The sequence below is a fragment of the Cavia porcellus genome, unplaced genomic scaffold (genome assembly GCF_034190915.1).
Source record: "Cavia porcellus strain 051 isolate PalLab524CR breed Dunkin Hartley unplaced genomic scaffold, mCavPor4.1 scaffold_34, whole genome shotgun sequence".
Lineage (NCBI taxonomy): Eukaryota > Metazoa > Chordata > Mammalia > Rodentia > Caviidae > Cavia > Cavia porcellus.
In genome coordinates, this window is record NW_026947517.1 from 24,579,568 (window position 1) to 24,589,810 (window position 10,243).

Sequence of the window (10,243 nt, forward strand, 5' to 3'; positions counted from 1 at the left end):
AGAGGCAGTGGTGGAAGTTGAATTTCAAGGGCAGATATTTGAAAACAATGAAACAAGCCCCGAATAAGATCTTTACATGTTTCCCAGATGAATATGTTTGGAAATATTGGGGAAGATGGAGATCAAGACTGAGAAGAGTGCACACCCATTTCAATGTACAAAAACCAGGGAAAAACATGGGAAAGCAAGAGAGCTGGTTAATCTGATGTAAAAATCTTTGATGATGAAAGGAAAAGTATATTCTCATGATGATTTAATCAGGCTGTAGAAGTGATGTTCTCATGTTGGTTGTCCTATGTGTGGCCTTCTGCATTGGGCAGTGGATGCAGGACAGGAGATCTTCAAATAAATCTGGAGGAACACAAAATACTGAAAAAAATCAGCCTAAATCCTGTGTAATCCTTCCCTTTGAGAAAATATATGGATAATGTACGAAGTTTCAAAAGAGAAAATGTCTATTGGGGCATGGTTTCACCAATGAAATGGTCACTTCACATAACATTTTGAATTTTGTTTTCACACTTGCTCCTGTACCGAGACTGAGTAAAACAGAATGCAGAGTAAGCCTGTTCAATAGATGTGCATTCCATAAGTGGTTTTAAAACCAGTGAAACCCTTTGGACTTAGTGTTTGTATTTTATTGGTTGATTTATTTTTTCAACTCGTTTGTTTTACTCTTTTTAACTTTGTGAGTCAGGGAAGCCCTCATTCATAGTGATTTAGAGCTCTCCAAAATGTCTGAAGGTATTCATGTAACAGCCATTACAAGTTATAAGTTTCTCCTATTAAAACTTGAAAGACTAACAGACTCTGCCACTTTTCATCTAAATTCAGTGTTGGGCTAAATTCAGTGTTGGACTTTTTACAAGTCCTTTGAAATGTGTCCTCCTCTAGTCACTGGTCGTGCTGGAATTTACTTTCTTGTGAAGACAGGATTTGAGCAAATTGACACAAGTACAGTTTGCCACTACTCTGCACCATTGGTTAAGTATCGAGTTCCCTAAATGGTGTGTGTTTTATTTTGATCTCTGCTCACACTTTGCTCATCCAGTTAGAACCACAGGGCTCCAGGCCATAGTGTGCCAGGCCTAAACAAGAAAATTTCCATTCCGTTTTGGGAGTGCATTCGTCTCTCATAATTACTTTTTCCACAAATGTGTGCTTAAGGAGAGGCCCTGTCCAAATGTGGAGAGGCCCATTTTCATTCACTCACTTTCAGACTTTCTAAGATTTTCAGTTACTAGAGGTTTGCCCAGACTTGCCATTGTCAAGGGACAGTGCACTTCACTTGAAGTTGTGCAGTATTACTTCATGGGTCTCCATGGAAATTCCACCAATGGGAAACTCTTGCTGTAGTCATCTCCAAGTGTTGCTGCCTAAGAAAACATAACTAACAAAGGATGTGGTTTCAAGCAGAATGAGGAAAGGAGGGATTATCTTTATTTCAGTGCAGGTTGACCTTTCAAAGAAACAGTAATTCCTATCAAATCGGAGGTAAAATCTTTTGTAAAGAGACATGGACATGACACGCTCAGCTTTATGTCACTTTTTTAAAAACGCCAAGGGCATTTGAGAAATTCTTGGCTGCTGAATTGTCCCTTTTTTCAAATTTCTCTTAGGTAAGACACTCCAGCTTCTTCAAACCATGGTACTCTTCCTTCCATGTAAAAAACCAAAGGAAAAAACAAAATAAATTAAAACAAAACACATGAAATAACATTTGAGAGCACACAATTGCTCAGCAGGTCCATGTAAACACTATTCAAGAAGCTAGAGCTTCAGAAGCCTCAGCCTTCAGCTCATGGCCTGAAGTTTTGTCTCTATCATGGCCCCTCAATTCCCTGGCATGTCCACATTAACTCATGAATATTTACTCATTTCCTTTTCAAATTCACAGGATCCAATATATTTGAACCCTGTTCACCTGGGCAGTAATCATCCAAGGACACACCAGAGGAAGGGCAGCCACCCCCTTGCCTGGGGCCTTGGAGCTTATCACAATAGAAATGGACACCTGAACAAGGGGAGCCAAAACAAAGAGAGGCATATCCCTAAAGCCTGAAGCACAGAAGCTACCTATAGACCAGTAGTGGGATTTCACAAATTATGTAAGAATCTCTGTGCACATGCTTGGCATGGTCGCTCATGCCTATAATCCCAGCCATCTGGGGGCTGAGTTGGATGGGTCCTTTGGAGGTCCACTCCATCTTGTTCTACAAATTTATCTCAAGGCCTCTTTCAACAACTACATAAGATGCTGTTTCCAAAAAGAGGACAACAGAAAACTAGACACACTTGGTCCAGGTCCCTGGGTTCACTACATGAGTTGTGGAGTCTAAATATTCCATGCCATGAGAAAATACCTGGGATTTTTAGGGAAAGGGGCATTTGCATCCCGTTTCTAAGGGTTTCCCTTTCACCATGTTACATTTGAATCCTGGGAAGTCCTGCTGGTGATAAGCTATCTAGTATTATGTTGGTTTAGGTATTGAGCTAGTACCTCATGTTTAGTGTTCAGGGTTATGCTGGAATGGCTGTAGACCTCCTTGAAATAGCGATTGCAGACATGTGAAACCCGAGGAAGCTGGATAGTTGAAGCAGGCACTCCAAATATTCATGCACTGCAAGGATTCACTTTCCTTTTGGGACTCATCTTCTGGTTGCTGGCTTTTAGTGCTAACTGATACTACCATGGTGGCAGTAATCCTGCACAGATTGCATGTATGGTTTACAGGTTTGCTTCCCAAGCCACCAGAAACTCAGCAGAACCCAAATCATTGTGGCATTTTCTTTCCTCCCCTGAAACATTTGGCTTTCTAAGTTTGAAAATTGAACAGACTGGGGTAGTCAAGTTTGGACACCATTTCCACAAACGGAGCTAAAGACAGAGCAAATTACTTCCCTCCACTTGTCAAAATATGTCAAATTTGCTTGATCACCACAACTTCAAAGAAAATTCGGGGGCAACTTAGAGAGGTGATTCAAATAGTGCATGATTGGAATGGCTGTGGTTGTATGAGGTGGAGAGCTGCAGAGTTGGGCTGAAACTGTTCACAGAAATCCACAGGCTTGTGGTTGCCAGGCAACCACACTGGGCTGAGATTGGCTGAACATCACTGTTAGGTGGATTTTAGGCTCTAGGTATGAAAATTTAAAAGACTGGGGTAGTCAAGTTTGGAACCCATAGACCTCAGACATACCAAAAGGTTTTCCAATTACTTCCCTCCACTTCTCAAAATATGTCAAATTTTGTTGATCACTACAACTGTAAAAAAAAATTCTGAGGCAACATAGAGAGGCTAATCAAATACTGCATGATTGGAATTGCTGTGGTTGTATGAAGTGGAAAGCTGCAGATTTGGGCTGAAACAGTTCACAGAAATCCACAAGCCTGTGGTTGTCATGCAACCACACTGGGCTGTGATTGGCTGAGCATCATTGTGAGCTGGACTTTAGGCTCTAGGATACAAGTGTGCAGTAGGAGACCTGAGTCACAATGCTGGGCGTTGCCATGGAGACCTCAGTGGCACAGAGGACCTTGAAGGGCAAGATTTAAATAGGATGAATATTCTTGGCCTCGTATGCCACAATATACTCCCTGAAGGCTTCACTGCTCAGAATTTGTGGATGGAAATGCTTGCCAATCTACACATGGATGTACTTTCAATGGGATATGAAATATGCCAGGGCCTGGCAGATGATCTCTGCCATGTCCTATCCTTGAGCATACACTTTTCCCTTGTCATGTCTGTCATTTGGCTGAGTCCTCTTCCCTAAGCTATTCAGTCAGGACTCGCTGGCATCATTCACCTGCAGTATAAGAGCTTTCTGTGAAATTTCTCAGCAGAAATCCTCTGCAAGCACATAGCTTTCGAGAAGAGAGACACTGGTGGAAGTTGAATTTCAAGGGCAGATATTTGAAAACAATGAAACAAGCCCCGAATAAGATCTTTACATGTTTCCCAGATGAATATGTTTGGAAATATTGGGGAAGATGGAGATCAAGACTGAGAAGAGTGCACACCCATTTCAATGTACAAAAACCAGGGAAAAACATGGGAAAGCAAGAGAGCTGGTTAATCTGATGTAAAAATCTTTGATGATGAAAGGAAAAGTATATTCTCATGATGATTTAATCAGGCTGTAGAAGTGATGTTCTCATGTTGGTTGTCCGATGTGTGGCCTTCTGCATTGGGCAGTGGATGCAGGACAAGAGATCCTCAAATAAATCTGGTGGAACACAAAATACTGAAAAAAATCAGCCTAAATCCTGTGTAATCCTTCCCTTTGAGAAAATATATGGATAATGTACGAAGTTTCAAAAGAGAAAATGTCTATTGGGGCATGGTTTCACCAATGAAATGGTCATTTCACATAACGTTTTGAATTTTGCTTTCACACTTGCTTCTGTACCGGGACTGAGTAAAGCAGAATGCAGAGTAAGCCTGTTCAATAGATGTGCATTCCATAAGTGGTTTTAAAACCAGTGAAACCCTTTGGACTTAGTGTTTGTATTTTATTGGTTGATTTATTTTTCAACTTGTTTGTTTTACTCTTTTTAAATTTGTGAGTCAGGGAAGCCCTCACTCATAGTGATTTAGACCTCTCCAAAAGCTCTGAAGGTATTCATGTAACAGCTATTACATGCTATAAGTTTCTCCTATTAAAACGTGAAAGACTAAAAGACTCTGCCACTATTCATCTAAATTCAGTGTTGGGATAAATTCAGTGTTGGACTTTTTACAAGTCCTTTGAAATGTGTCCTCTTCTAGTCACTGGTCGTGCTGGAATTTACTTTCTTGTGAAGACAGGATTTGAGCAAATTGACACAAGTACAGTTTGCCACTACTCTGCACACCTGGTTAAGCATCGAGTTCCCTAAATGGTGTGTGTTTTATTTTGATCTCTGCTCACACTTTGCTCATCCAGTTAGAACCACTGGGCTCCAGGTCATAGCGTTCCAGGCCTAAACAAGAAAATTTCCATTCCGTTTTGGGAGTGCATTCGTCTCTCATAATTACTTTTTCCACAAATGTGTGCTTAAGGAGATGCCCTGTCCAAATGTGGAGAGGCCCATTTTCATTCACTCACTTTCAGACTTTCTAAGATTTTCAGTTACTAGAGGTTTGCCCAGACTTGCTATTGTCAAGGGACAGTGCACTTCACTTGAAGTTGTGCAGTATTACTTCATGGGTCTCCATGGAAATTCCACCAATGGGAAACTCTTGCTGTAGTCATCTCCAAGTGTTGCTGCCTAAGAAAACATAACTAACAAAGAATGTGGTTTCAAGCAGAATGAGGAAAGGAGGGATTATCTTTATTTCAGTGCAGGTTGACCTTTCAAAGAAACAGTAATTCCTATCAAATTGGAGGTAAAATCATTTGTAAAGACACATGGACATGACACGCTCAGCTTTATGTCACTTTTTTAAAAACGCCAAGGGCATTTGAGAAATTCTTGGCTGCTGAATTGTCCCTTTTTTCAAATTTCTCTTAGGTAAGACACTCCAGCTTCTTCAAACCATGGTACTCTTCCTTCCATGTAAAAAACCAAAGGAAAAAACAAAATAAATTAAAACAAAACCCATGAAATAACATTTGAGGGCACACAATTGCTCAGCAGGCCCATTTAAACACTATTCAAGAAGCTAGAGGTACAGAAGCCTCAGCCTTCAGCCCATGGCCTGAAGTTTTGTCTCTATCATGGCCCCTCAATTCCCTGGCATGTCCACATTAACTCATGAATATTTACTCATTTCCTTTTCAAATGCACAGGATCCAATATATTTGAACCCTGTTCACCTGGGCAGTAATCATCCAAGGACACACCAGAGGAAGGGCAGCCACCCCCTTGCCTGGGGCCTTGGAGCTTATCACAATAGAAATGGACACCTGAACAAGGGGAGCCAAAACAAAGAGAGGCATATTCCTAAAGCCTGAAGCACAGAAGCTACCTATAGACCAGTAGTGGGATTTCACAAATTATGTAAGAATCTCTGTGCACGTGCTTGGCATGGTTGCACATGCCTATAATCCCAGCAATCTGGGGGCTGAGGTGAATGAATCCTTGGGAGGTCCACTCCATCTTGGGCTACGAATTTATCTCAAGGCCTCTTTCACCAACTGCATAAGATGCTGTTTCCAAAAAGAGGACAACAGAAAACTAGACACACTTGGTCCAGGTCCCTGGGTTCACTACATGAGTTGTGGAGTCTAAATATTCCATGCCATGAGAAAATACCTGGGATTTTTAGGGAAAGGGTCATTTGCATCCCGTTTCTAAGGGTTTCCCTTTCACCATGTTACATTTGAATTCTGGGAAGACCTGCTGGTGATAAGCTATCTAGTATTATGTTGGTTTAGGTATTGAGCTAGTGCCTCATGTTTAGTGTTCAGGGATATGTTCGAATGGCTGCCGACCTCCTTGAAATAGCGATTGCAGACATGTGAAACCCAAGGAAGCTGGATAGTTTAAGCAGGCACTCCAAATATTCATGCACTGCAAGGATTCACTTTCATTTTGGGACTCATCTTCTGGTTGCTGGCTTTTAGTGCTAACTGATACTACCATGGTGGCGGTAATCCAGCAGAGATTGCATGTATGGTTTGCAGGTTTGCTTCCCAAGCCACCAGAAACTCAGCAGAAATGAAATCATTGTGGCATTTTCATCCTCCCCTGAAACATTTGGCTTTCTATGTTTGAAAATTGAATAGACTGGGGTAGTCAAGTTTGGACACCATGTATCACAAACAGAGCTAAAGACAGAGCGAAATACTGCCCTCCACTTGTCAAAATATATCAAATTTGCTTGATCACCACAACTTCAAAGAAAATTCGTGGGCAACTTAGAGTGGTGAATCAAATACTGCATGATTGGAATGGCTGTGGTTGTATGAGGTGGAGAGCTGCAGAGTTGGGCTGAAACTGTTCACAGAAATCCAAAGACTTGTGGTTGCCAGGCAACCATGCGGGGCTGAGATTGGCTGAACATTACTGTTAGGTGGATTTTAGGCCCTAGGTGTGAAAATTTAAAAGACTGGGGTAGTCCAGTTTGGAACCCTTGGACCTCAGACATACCAAAAGGTTTTCCAATTACTTCACTCCACTTCTCAAAATATGTCAAATTTTGTTGATCACTACAACTGTAAAAACATTCTGAGGCAACATAGAGAGGCTAATCAAATACTGCATGATTGGAATGGCTGTGGTTGTATGAGGTGGAAAGCTGCAGAGTTGGGCTGAAACAGTTCACAGAAATCCACAAGCCTGTGGTTGCCATGCAACCACACTGGGCTGTGATTGGCTGAGCATCATTGTGAGCTGGACTTTAGGCTCTAGGATACAAGTGTGCAGTAGGAGACCTGAGTCACAATGCTGGGCGTTGCCATGGAGACCTCAGTGGCACAGAGGACCTTGTAGGGCAAGATTTAAATAGGATGAATATTCTTGGCCTGGTATGCCACAATATACTCCCGAAGGCTTCACTGTTCAGAATTTGTGGATGGAAATGCTTGCCAATCTACACATGGATGTACTTTCAATGGGATATGAAATATGCCAGGGCCTGGCAGATGATCTCTGCCATGTCCTATCATTGAGCATACCCTTTTCCCTTGTCATGACTGTCATTTGGCTGAGTCCTCTTCCCTAAGCTATTCAGTCAGGACTCGCTGGCATCATTCACCTGCAGTATAAGAGCTTTCTGTGAAATTTGTCAGCAGAAATCCTCTGCAAGCACATAGCTTTGGATAAGAGAGACAGTGGTGGAAGTTGAATTTCAAGCGCAGATATTTGAAAACAATGAAACAAGCCCCGAATAAGATCTTTACATGTTTCCCAGATGAATATGTTTGGAAATATTGGGGGAGATGGAGATCAAGACTGAGAAGAGTGCACACCCATTTGAATGTACAAAAACCAGGGAAAAACATGGGACCGCAAGAGAGCTGGTGAATCTGATGTAAAAATCTTTGATGATGAAAGGAAAAGTATATTCTCATGATGATTTAATCAGGCTGTAGAAATGATGTTCTCATGTTGGTTGTCCTATGAGTGGCCTTCTACATTGGGCAGTGGATGCAGGACAAGAGATCTTCAAATAAATCTGGTGGAACACAAAATACTGAAAAAAATCAGCCTAAATCCTGTGTAATCCTTCCCTTTGAGAAAATATATGGATAATGTACGAAGTTTCAAAAGAGAAAATGTCTATTGGGGCATGGTTTCACCAATGAAATGGTCACTTCACATAACATTTTGAATTTTGCTTTCACACTTGCTCCTGTACCGAGACTGAGTAAAGCAGAATGCAGAGTAAGCCTGTTCAATAGATGTGCATTCCATAAGTGGTTTTAAAAATAGTGAAACCCTTTGGACTTAGTGTTTGTATTTTATTGGTTGATTTATTTTTTCAACTTGTTTGTTTTACTCTTTTTAACTTTGTGAGTCAGGGAAGCCCTCATTCATAGTGATTTAGACCTCTCCAAAAGCTCTGAAGGTATTCATGTAACAGCCATTACAAGTTATAAGTTTCTCCTATTAAAACTTCAAAGACAAACAGACTCTGCCACTTTTCATCTAAATTCAGTGTTGGGCTAAATTCAGTTTTGGACTTTTTACAAGTCCTTTGAAATGTGTCCTCCTCTAGTCACTGGTCGTGCTGGAATTTACTTTCTTGTGAAGACAGGATTTGAGCAAATTGACACAAGTACAGTTTGCCACTTCTCTGCACCATTGGTTAAGTATCGAGTTCCCTAAATGATGTGTGTTTTATTTTGATCTCTGCTCACACTTTGCTCATCCAGTTAGAACCACAGGGCTCCAGGCCATAGCGTTCCAGGCCTAAACAAGAAAATTTCCATTCCGTTTTGGGAGTGCATTCGTCTCTCATAATTACTTTTTCCACAAATGTGTGCTTAAGGAGAGGCCCTGTCCAAATGTGGAGAGGCCCATTTTCATTCACTCACTTTCAGACTTTCTAAGATTTTCAGTTACTAGAGGTTTGCCCAGACTTGCCATGGTCAAGGGACAGTGCACTTCACTTTAAGTTGTGCAATATTACTTCATGGGTCTCCATGGAAATTTCACCAATGGGAAACTCTTGCTATAGTCATCTGCAAGTGTTGCTGCGTAAGAAAACATACCTAACAAAGGATGTGGTTTCAAGCAGAATGAGGAAAGGAGGGATTATCTTTATTTCAGTGCAGGTTGCCCTTTCAAAGAAACAGTAATTCCTATCAAATCGGAGGTAAAATCATTTGTAAAGACACATGGACATGACACGCTCAGCTTTATGTCACTTTTTTAAAAACCCCAAGGGCATTTGAGAAATTCTTGGCTGCTGAGTTGTCCCTTTTTTCTAATTTCTCTTAGGTAAGACACTCCAGCTTCTTCAAACCATGGTACTCTTCCTTCCATGTAAAAAACCAAAGGAAAAAACAAAATAAATTAAAACAAAACCCATGAAATAACATTTGAGAGCACACAATTGCTCAGCAGGCCCATGTAAACAGTATTCAAGAAGCTAGAGGTACAGAAGCCTCAGCCTTCAGCCCATGGCCTGAAGTTTTGTCTCTATCATGGCCCCTCAATTCCCTGGCATGTCCACATTAACTCATGAATATTTACTCATTTCCTTTTCAAATGCACAGGATCCAATATATTTGAACCCTGTTCACCTGGGCAGTAATCATCCAAGGACACACCAGAGGAAGGGCAGCCACCCCCTTGCCTGGGGCCTTGGAGCTTATCACAATAGAAATGGACACCTGAACAAGGGGAGCCAAAACAAAGAGAGGCATATTCCTAAAGCCTGAAGCACAGAAGCTACCTATAGACCAGTAGTGGGATTTCACAAATTATGTAAGAATCTCTGTGCACATGCTTGGCATGGTGGCTCATGCCTATAATCCCAGCCATCTGGGGGCTGAGGTGGATGGATCCTTGCAAGTTCCACTCCATCTTGGGCTACGAATTTATCTCAAGGCCTCTTTCAACAACTACATAAGATGCTGTTTCCAAAAAGAGGACAACAGAAAACTAGACACACTTGGTCCAGGTCCCTGGGTTCACTACATGAGTTGTGGAGTCTAAATATTCCATGCCATGAGAAAATACCTGGGATTTTTAGGGAAAGGGGCATTTGCATCCCGTTTCTAAGGGTTTCCCTTTCACCATGTTACATTTGAATCCTGGGAAAGCCTGCTGGTGATAATCTATCTAGTATTATGCTTGTTTAGGTAT